Raw genomic sequence first — 11,022 nt, forward strand, 5'->3', positions numbered from 1 at the left:
AAGAGTTGACCATAGCAAATGCACAGCATAGTGTAATAAAGCATAGAGAAGCAAAGGTTAGCATGAGAGGCAAAGAAAACGGAGAGGTATGGTAAAGCATATTTTAAAAACATGACCAGCCATGGTAAACTATGGTAAATAGATATCATAACAATGGGAAAAGCAGGGGATGTACTGTGCAAATCTACTGCAGTGTGGAAGGGTGGTAGGCAATTCACTGACACACATGGGAGACAGAAGGTTTTATTTGCAACACCGCTCAGGTGCCCAGTTTTATTTAGGTACATTTTTAATTTTTATTATTTGTCGCCAAATGGCTCTGGTGCTGCAACTCCCCTTATACCAATGATGGTAAACAAGGGTTGCACTGGTATCTGTCAGCACACACAGGTGCTCTGAAATAATAATGAAAACCAAAGGCGAAATAAAAAGATAAAATAAAACACAGTAATAAAATTACAAAATAAAGGTCTTGCTTACACAGTGCCCCCCCTGCTGCTAAGCCGGTCAGTTCGGGTCTCCATCCTATGCTTGGCTATTCTCTATACACTGGAGTGGCCAGAGTTCCCCATATATCTACGAAAGTCCCCTTTAGTACTTAATAATTTATTTTAATTCTTGTTTTATTTGTTTAAGTCAGGTTGTCTTCCTCAGCAGTGCTTGCCTGTTTCATTCTCCCTTAAACCACTGGCGTTCCTACCTGGTCTTTGTTTACACTGGCGTCTTCTGCCAGTGTCACGGGGTATCCCGTTAGGCCACCCAAATGCATAACCAAGCGCAGTACTTATGGGCCTCTCAACCCCCGAAGGCCTGCCTCTCAACATCTCAGAGAGAGGAAAAACCATCACACTTTCCCCCAACCTCTCTATGTCATTGCCATGATCTTACGAGGCTGCTGCCCTCTTCTTGCAGAACGACGCATGCGTCAGACAGTCAATAGAGATCTGCCCTGTTACATGCAGTAAACTTTTATAAAGGCAACTTTTCAGAAGTGCCACTTTCGAAAACTGTTGAAACCACTGTATGTGCACAGAGCCAACAAAAGACATATTGCGTTTGGGAATGACCCTCTGATTGGTGCCACCGGAAAAGGATTGCCCATTGAGAGATTCAAATTTTACTTTCAAGTTCAAATTGCATTGCTTTTTTATACATCCTAACTTGCCTAACCTATATGCTTGTCTTTGAAGCAGTACATCACTGTGGATAGTGACAGCAACACAACAAGGCATTGATGAGGAGTCAAAGAAATAAAAGTATCTCAACAGAGAATGAAATGAAGCAGGCACTTGACATCATCAGAGACTCCCTGTATTACCACAAACAAGTGAGGCCCCTGATGATGACACACACTGCAAATCCAAGTAAAAGATTTCACAGAAACAGCCCAGTTAGAATGTAGCAGCCACAAAAAAGATGTGTTATCTATGAAAGGGACCAAATTGGGGGCAAGTCTCAAACTGACTTTACAGTATATAAGGTCCAGAACTGTTAGCTGTTAATTAGTTGGCAGTTAACTGGAGTATATGCATCTCAGACTGAGACTGAAATTCGGAAATCAAGGACAATGTCCTAAAAGAAAATGCATGATCAGTCTAATCATAATGATAATGGATAGGGGGAAGATGACATTTGCAGAGGACTGCAAAATCTGAAAGGCAGCAATCGGCACACACAACACCCATGCAGGTAGTGAGCAAGTGGCAGTTCCAGAAAAGCAGACAAGGAGAAGACTGTGTCATTATATGAAGCCATTATACGATTAGACACACTGTCCTGTCCCAGCTGGACAATGGCATGGAACATCCTGTGGCCTTCGCTTTTCGTCCCCTCACACCGGCGGAACAGAAGTATTCGGTGGGGGAGAGGGAGGCTTTGGCATGCATATGGGTATGTGAGCGATGGCATCTATATCTCTATGGTCGAGCCTTTACTCTGAAGACAGATCATCACCTCATTGCTGGACACACAGGTCAGGACACCAAACATTTGTGTTCTTCAGATGGGCCAACCACCTCAACCAGTACCACTTCAAGCTGAAGTTCACCCCAGGATCCCACAACACCGTGGCTGATCTCCTGTTGAGAGCTGTGATTTCTCCACCCCCAGTAAGTCATGTCACAGACGGAGATCAGGATTTTGTACAACTGCTGCAAGGCCCACTGAAGACAGTCATCTCCATGCCAGAGCTGCGGCAAGTATCACAGGACTACAAGCTCTTTGGACTCCTCCGCACTTACATTAGAGAGGGCTGCTCCCATTCTACAGAGTTTGTGACAAAACACATGACTACAGCGGTCTTGCCAGCATTTCTTATGTTGGGAAGGGAGCTGCAGCTTCCATTGGTCTGCCTCAGCGTCAGCCAACACCAGCACCTTTGTTCCTAGTAGAGTGGCCGGCTGGGCCATGGGAGCATCTGCAGGTCGACATCTGCGGAGAATTACAGGCTCTGGCTCATGCTTGTTACCTGTTGGTGATTTACGACCTCCACTCCAAGTGGCCAGAAGCACTGCCTTTGAGCTCTACCTCCACCCAAGCCATTATCAAACTACAAGACTACAGGGGTCTCGTCTGCATTTCTTATGTTGGGAAGGGAGCTGCAGCTTCCATTGGACTGCCTCGGTGTCAGCCAGAAACCTCCTCCTCAGCTTTACGGCCCCATGTCCAGGTTCAGCAGCAGCAAATGAAGCAACAGTTTGACCAGGCTCTCAGAACCCAGTGCCCAACTTAGAAGGCATCTGACTGGGTGAGCATCAGGTATGACCGTCGCCGTCGCAAACTGCAATCCCATTGGTCCAGTCCATTTAGGATTGAGAAGCAGTTGGGGCCAGCTACCTATTATCTCCATGACGGATCTGCCAATCTTCTGCGCAAGGTCCCTGCCCCTACCACAACACCACTGGTAGGTACGAGTCTATCTCTTGGCAACCGCAAGCTGTGACAAATCCAGACATGGGAGATCTTCCAGATCCACCTGCCCCACCTCCGTTATTAGGGCATTCTCATGGGCTAAAGTTTCCCCAGCCTGGATGAGAGACTATGTGACTGAGCATTGAATTATAAACGCAATAAAAAATTCAGTCTTGAATTACACAGTCTTGTCCTGTGAATATATTACAAGGACATTTGTATTTTACAATCGGACTTGGAATAATTCTTAAAGAAGCTACGATTTGCTTTTCTGCATTATAAATTATAAATAACTTTTGGATTTCTTATAAGGAAAAAGTTAAGTGCAAAACAAGGGCAAATGTATTATTATAGTTCAAGTAACTGTTTAACTGTGCCACCTGAGGTAGCATATATGTCTTTATATACTTGAAGTTCTAGTAAACATTGGTTAGTATGTGTATTTTGACTCACTTGGTATTTAGTTTAACCTTAAATAAAGGTTAACTGTTTATAATTATAGTTGTACCGTTACATTATTTTTAGAACAGCTCCTGTTGTTTTTTTTTTTTGCCACTACAGCCCTGTATATGAACTGTCTGTTTATTAACATTATTTCTATTGAGAAAGTTACTGCATAGAGAGAAAGATATTCTATATTAAAAAGTAGGTTTGTAATGTTTCATAAATTTGAACATGTACACGTACGATTAGTAGTTGGAGTACAACAGCTTGTTCCTTCTAATTATTTGGGTTGGAGTGCTTTGCCTTTGTCTAAAACATTATAATTTGGGAATTTGGGTAAATAAAAGGTAAAGAAGCACAATTTAGATGTTGAAGTACACTTTCCTAGGGATTAACTCTGCTGCTGTATCAGGGAACCTGCATGCAGCATTTTTGGAGCCTTACTGGCATAACAGACTTTATAAGTATCTCTTGTTCTGAGGATAGGTGTAGTGAGAAGCCTGGTATACATTTTGGAAACTGTATGGTACAGGCTGAGGACATTTTACAAAGCTGGCATACAGAGCAACATGGCTGGGAGTTGTCCGATAGCTTTGGGAAAAGTAAGGGCATTCTGAACTATGTTAAGTCCAAACTCTAAGATTGGAGTTCATTGAGATTTACATGATCAAGCCAATTCTTTTTAATTTTTATTTGCTTACAAAGAGAAATATGTGTATCAAGGTAATGCGGATTACAAAAACTACTCAGTGGGTCTGTGGAAGGATGGTGGGTAATTCACTGACACAGGAGACTCTCTCTAGATTCCGGGGTCAGGGGTATCTGCCAGTACCCCTTCGTTAAATACAATGTCGTCATAAAATGAGTGGTGCCTAGACGCTCCAGCAACTCATTTACTCGGGGCATCGGATAAGCGTCAAATTTCGATTTCTCATTGAATTGTCTGAAATAAATGCAAAATCGAGTTGACCCATCTGGCTTATCGACTAAAACGACCAGACTGTTCCAGTCACTTTGGGACTCTTCTATTACCCCCAGTCTCAGCATTTTGTCAATTTCCGCTTTTATTACCTGTCTTTTATGCTCAGGTATACAGTACAGCCTCTGGCGAACTAGCGCCCCCAGCTCAATATTAATGTGATGATGGGCTACTCGAGTCTGCCCTGGGAAGGAAGAGAACACGTCAGGAAACTCCGCCACCAGACCGTGAGCCTGACATTTCTGCGTTGGTGTCAGATTCTCAGCAATCTGTACTGATTCTTTTCTTGCCGACACAGAAAGATCAGGTCCCAGGTCTGTGACGTCATCTGCATGCGCCACTAGCAACGCCTCTGGTTGCAACCAAGGCTTTAAGAGGTTGATATGATAAATATGTTTCTCTCTCCATCGCTCCGACTGGCAGATCTCATAGTCCACCTTCCCAACCTGGCGTGTAACCTCAAAGGGTCCTTGTCACTTAGACAAGAGTTACGACTCGGAACTGGGTATTAAGAGAAGTATCTTATCCCCTGACTGAAATGTGCGCAACTGGGCTCCTCGGTTATACTGTGTCTCCTGTCTGTGCTGTGCCTGCTGCAAATAGTCATGCGCCCATTTCCCAACAGACTCAAGATGCTTGCGCAGGTCCAACACATACCTGACGGTATTGGTCGAATTGTCCTGCTGCTCCTCCCACATCTCTCTGACCAGATCGAGCATGCCCCGGGGTCTCCGCCCATACAACAGCTCGAATGGTGAAAACCCAGTGGAAGCCTGGGGAACCTCTCTGATCGCAAAGAGAAGGGGAGGAATCAGCTGGTCCCAGTAACGCACATCACTACGAATAAATCTGCGCAACATTGTCTTAAGGGTCTAATTAAAGCGTTCCACAAGACCATCGGTCTGAGGATGAAACACGAGGTCCTAATGGTCTTAATTCCCAAAAGCTTACATGTTCCGCGGATTAGCTGGGGCATAAAATTGGTGCCTTTATCAGTTAGTATCTCCTTGGGAATCCCCACCCAGCAGAAAACCTTTACAAGCTCGTTGGCAACAGATTTAGTGGACATAGATCAGAGGGGAATAGCCTCTGGATAACGCATAGCGTAATCCAGAATGACAAGTAAGTGGGTGTATCCTGCCGCGCTCCTCTCCAGTGGCCCAACTATGTCCATCCCAATACGTTCAAATGGAGCTTCCACTAGGGGAAAAGGCACCAGTGGGGCTCGTGGAACGGCTCTAGGGCTGGCCTTTTGACATTCCCCACAACGTTCACAAAACCGCTTGACATCGCAATCCAGCCCCAGCCAGAAGAACCGAGACACAAGCCTTGCTTTAGTTTTATCCCTTCCCAAATGACCAGACAGGGGAATAACGTGAGCCAGCTGCAACAAATCCTCCTTAAAGGGCTGAGGAATGAACAACTGATGACACACTTCACCGATCTGGGGTAATTTATCAACACAGTACAGCAGGTCTCGATCAATTTCAAAGTGGGGGTACGTGGCGGCGCATCTGGGCTCGACCACCCGACCATTAACCACCGCTGCTTGGTCAAAGAGCCTGCCCAGCATGTCGTCACACCCTTGCTCGAGTCGGAAGTCACGGGAGCGAGCTAAGAAATCAGCTCCCATGGCTTCCAACTCGGGGTCAGGTCGGTCCCGAGCAAAGGCAGCCGAGCCAGACCCCTGCGCTGGCTCCGTGACCTCTTCCCCAGACTCTTCACCAACCGCCCCCACCTGAAACTTCTCTGACTCCCTCCATTGCCAGCCCTCATTCTTAGCGATCCGGCGCTCCCGTTTAGTTTTACTGGGTTTAAATCTATGGCAAAACCACTCTGGATCGCGAAAGGGAAAAATCTCTCCAATTACTTCCTCTTTCTTAGCCAATAATGAAGACGGGGCTGTCAGAGCAGCCAACCAATCTTTAAACTGCTCACAGTCCCATTCTAGAACTACTGGTACCGGCAATCGAGGACATAATCCTACCCGCACCTGCGTCACCTGCTGGCCAATAGTCATACACACATTGATCTTGGGATAAGAGCGGACATCCCCATGAATACATTTAATATGCACCCATCCCAATATGCGTTTATGCTCCGGTGAGATTAGGATATCCTGTACCAGAGACTGACAACACCCTGAGTCCAGGAGAGCCTGGGTTTTTGTACCATCCACTGTCACAGGAATAACAAAACCCGGGTGCTGAAGTGACTGAGGTAATTGAACGCGCCTACCTGGTCGGCTGAGGTCACACTCCATCACGGGGCAGTCCCGGGAGAGGTGGCCCACCCCCCTGCACGTCCAACACCTCGGTGAGCTGGTTTCTCTCCCCGAAGTTTTGGCAACAGGGGGAAACGCTGGAGCCATAAAAGGGGCTCGTCGATAAGATGTCCGCGCGAGACCCCGGTCCGACACTGCAGCAGCCCGTGGGTATCCCCACCCTGCCCCAGTTCCCGGGCCGGGAGCTCCCGCCGACACCCCCCGACCAAATCCTGGACTACCCCTTCCCCCCAGTCCCTTCACCCTCTCCGGGGCCAGTTGAGGGGACAATCCAGTAGCCACACTCCTACCGGGCAGTTTCGCAGGCGTTGGCTCCGCTGCCTGGTACTGCTTGGCTAGTTCGACCACCCGGTCCAGCGTATCTGGTGCCTGTCGCTGGACTCACAGCCGAGGTCCCGGGGCTAGACACTCCAGGAAGCGCTCCACCACGATCATCTCCACCACCCTGGCTTTGGTGTTCCCGTCCTGGTTCAATCAACCCAGGGCATAATCCTTCAAGCGGTGGGCAATGGCTCGTGGGTGCTCCCCTGCCGCAAACTGCTCATCCCGGAATTTCTTCCGATACCCCTCCGGTGTGGCCCCCACGCGACTAAGGATGACAGTTTTCAGCGTGGGGTAGTCCTTCATCCGCTCCGGGGACAGCGTTCTCGCCGCTGCTTTCGCCTCTCCTGTGAGCTGAGGCAGCAGGTAGCTAGCCCACTGTGCTGGATCCCACCCGGCAGTCATTTCTGTGGGGCGTTGTAACTGGGGGTCTGGAGCTGCTGGTCTAGCCGCCCCCTGTACTGTCGCGGTGAGCGTCTGGCGCAGGAGGTCCATCATCGCCGCAAACTGGGTAGCATCCATTGCTCGTCTGCTCCTTCTGTGGATGCACTGCTTGGGGCAATGCCAGTGAATCCCCCTCTGACACCACGTGTGGAAGGGTGGTGGGTAATTCACTGACACAGGAGACAGACAGGTGTTTTTGGCAACACGGCACAGGTGCCCAGTTTTATTTTGGGGTGCTTTAGAGGGCGCTTTTGGTCCGTGGTCTGCTTACCAACGATGGTAAACAGAACTGCAGGAATACCAAGCAATGGTACACAATACCGACGCACTTGCAGGTGCTTTGAAACAATAATTCAAAACAGAAGGTACAAAGAAACAGGGAAAATAAAACAGTAACAGAACTACAAAGTAAAGGTGCTGCACTTGATAGCTATATCCCGGTCGCCGCTACCCGTGCGTCCCGGATCACCAACCTACGCTGTGGGCTAACTAGCCTGCTCTGTTACAATACTCCGGGGTCTGCCCAAGGGTTCCCCGCTCTCACTGTCTCGCTGTGAAACTCTGTCTCTTTTTCTCACGGCTGATTCTCGGTCCTGGACCAGAGCTTCCGCACACTCCGCGCGTCTAAATGGGCTGACCTGAGGAAACAGCAGAGCATTAACTTATAGGGCTGACAATCTCCCCAAGACTCGCCTCTCAGCCATTCAGAGAGGGGGAAAGTCCATACACCCACTTTCCCACCTCCCCTTGTCACTGCCATGACTCACAGGCAGTTGTTGGACGACTGCCGCCCTCTTCCTGCAGCACTGTGAACACACCAGCAGAGTCAGCACAGATCTCCCCCTGATACAGGGTCAAACTTTGAATCTGGTTCATGTACAGCTCAACAGAGTTTACACTTTATTTTAAGGAAACCTTTTCATATAATAGAGCTCAAAAGTAGATTTTGTGTGGCTTTGTGGATAATAGTTTCTTTTAAAGGATACACATATACACATAGAGCAGTAGACCAAATGGATTAACCATATAGAAGTCAAGTCAAATCTGCACCTTTTTTTGAACATATTTAGATATCTAGCTTGCTGTTTGTCAGTTACAGAAATGACTCAGAAATGACACAAAATTGTGTATGTACTGCCATCTTCTGGAGCAAAACCAGAATGAATTACTTAATAAAAACACAAGCATTATGGTTAGTGCTGAGAGGCTAGGAGGTAATGTGGCTTTGTTATCTGAGCTGAGAGACTGCGAAGTAGTATGGCCTAGTGGTTAGAGCTGAGAGGCTGGGAAGTAGTGTAACCTGGAGTTTAGAGTTGAGAGACTGGGAAGTAGTGTGGCCCAATGGTTACAGCTCAGAGATGGGGAAGTAGTGTGGCCTAGTGGTTAGAGCTGAGAGACTGCAAAGTAGTGTGACCTTGTTAGAACTGAAAGACTGGGAAATTGAACTTGGTTTAATCTTTCAATATTATTTTCTGTTTTGTCAAGCCTGCATGAATATCTTAACAGTATTAGGACTATTAGAACATTTTCTCTTTTTATATAAAGTCATTCAGTGTTATATTTAAAACTTACAGGGCCATATTCACAAAGCATGTTTATCTGTGCACATGCTTAAACGGTACATAAGGACTTTTTTTTATTGTATTGTGTTACATGTTCCCGTGTGTTGCTACAATTGTTTACATCAGGTATGTGTATTGTTTTAATAATTTTACATTTTGACCACTTTTTTAAACTTTTAAATTGCATTTCCTGCCTCAAGATGGCTTCAGTTATACCCACATGGACCTCTCAGAACTACATTTCCCATTATAATCCTTCTCACATATGTAACTGAGATGGATTTACTAGTGAGCAGGAGGATGATGGGAAATGCAGTTCTGAGAGGTCCATGCGGGTAAACGTGAAGCCATCTTGAGGCAGGGAATACAATTTAAAAGTTTTAAAAAGTGTAACACATGTAACACAATAAAATAAAAAGATCCTTATGTACCCTTTAAGTGTGTTGTAAATTTCAGACACGGCTAACCAAAAATACAATAGAATTTGTTAAACCAAGGTAGGGTTTGTTTAAGTCTTATGTTAAGCTCTTGCAGTCACAATTATGCAGAGCTAAAATAAATACTAAATAAACACATTGCATTACTACTAATTGAAATAATCAAATTTACTACTACCTGAACACAGGCCTCCCAGAACTCTCCCTTTTTTTCTCCCAGACAACTCCCAGGAAAAAAACTCTCCTGTAAACCTCTTTAGGTTTCATTTTTGCAAAAGTAATTTTCTCTCTAACATTTCAGGTACAAAAATGTTTACTGTGTCATGTACAGTATATGGTTACTACAATCCTTATCTGTATGGGCCCCTTGTAAAAGAGGCCTGGGAGCAGCATGTAATCTCCTGGCGGCAGAGGTGGGAGCGGCGTGTAGTCTCCTGGGGGCGGAGGTGGGAGCAGCGTGTAGTCTACCCTTGTTACAGGGGACTGGTGCGGCTCTCCCTCACTTGCAGGGGACTGGTGTGGCTCTCCTTCACTTGCAGGGGACTGGTGTGGCTCTCCCTCACTTGCAAGGGACTGGTGCGGCTCTCCCACCTGTGGTGGGACCTCTTCCTCTGGCGTTGGACACGGCAGCAATGGCTCCTTAACTAGACCCTTATTTAAACTGATAATTTGCTTAATTAGAAATTTTTAATTGTTTTCAGCTCTTAACATATTTCATGTTGCATATTTCGAGTTAGCTATAACATTTTATAAGTAACAAACTCTGCAACTGTCTAAGAGCTGAAAACATTCATGTCACCAATGATAATCACACTGCTGAAGACGTGACCATCTGAGAGATCAATCAGTGCTGTGGAACAAATGCTGCTCACTAGGAAATTTGGAACCTCTTGGAATGAGCATGCTATTCTAACATAAACATTACGTTATTGTGAAAGGATGGCTTGAGTGGTGTGTGGGTGCTGACGTCAGACCAGGAAATGAAACAAAAACACATGTTGTACTGGCAGAACGACGCTGTAGTGCTCATATTTAATAATTAACAAATAAACAGTTTAAACAAAACAAAACACACACAACAAAGAACAGGGCACTTTGGACAATGTAAAATACTAACAATTATCCTTATTTTAAGCACACGAGTACCTTGTTCGCTGGCTGGCAGCATTCACTTTTATTCTTCTTACGTCTTACAAATCTCCATCTGTCTGAGCCCAGAGTGGGTATTTTATACTGTGGCTGGAGCCTTAACTACTCATTAAACAATTGCCTTATTAAGGCTCCAGTCACATTCCCATAGGCTTTACTTGGATGGGTATTGATCCTATTTAATACTATGAATATGAGTGCTGGCTCAACACTAGCAGCCACAGATTGTTATGTCATTGAACATCTGCAATTCCACACAACAGACTGTTATGCCATTGAACATCTGCAATTCCACACAACAGTCTGTTATGCCAGTGAACATCTGTAATTCCACACAACAGACTGTTATGTTAGGACATCTCATAGATTCATATTACAGCACTGTTGGTCAGGGCTGGCCTTAGGCCTATGCAGCCTATGCGACCACATAGGGCCTGCGTCTCAAAGGGCCCTGCATATTGTTTGTTGGTCTTGAATTTGGATGCTTGCTCG

This window comes from Polyodon spathula, chromosome 19 (assembly GCF_017654505.1).
Source record: "Polyodon spathula isolate WHYD16114869_AA chromosome 19, ASM1765450v1, whole genome shotgun sequence".
NCBI lineage: Eukaryota > Metazoa > Chordata > Actinopteri > Acipenseriformes > Polyodontidae > Polyodon > Polyodon spathula.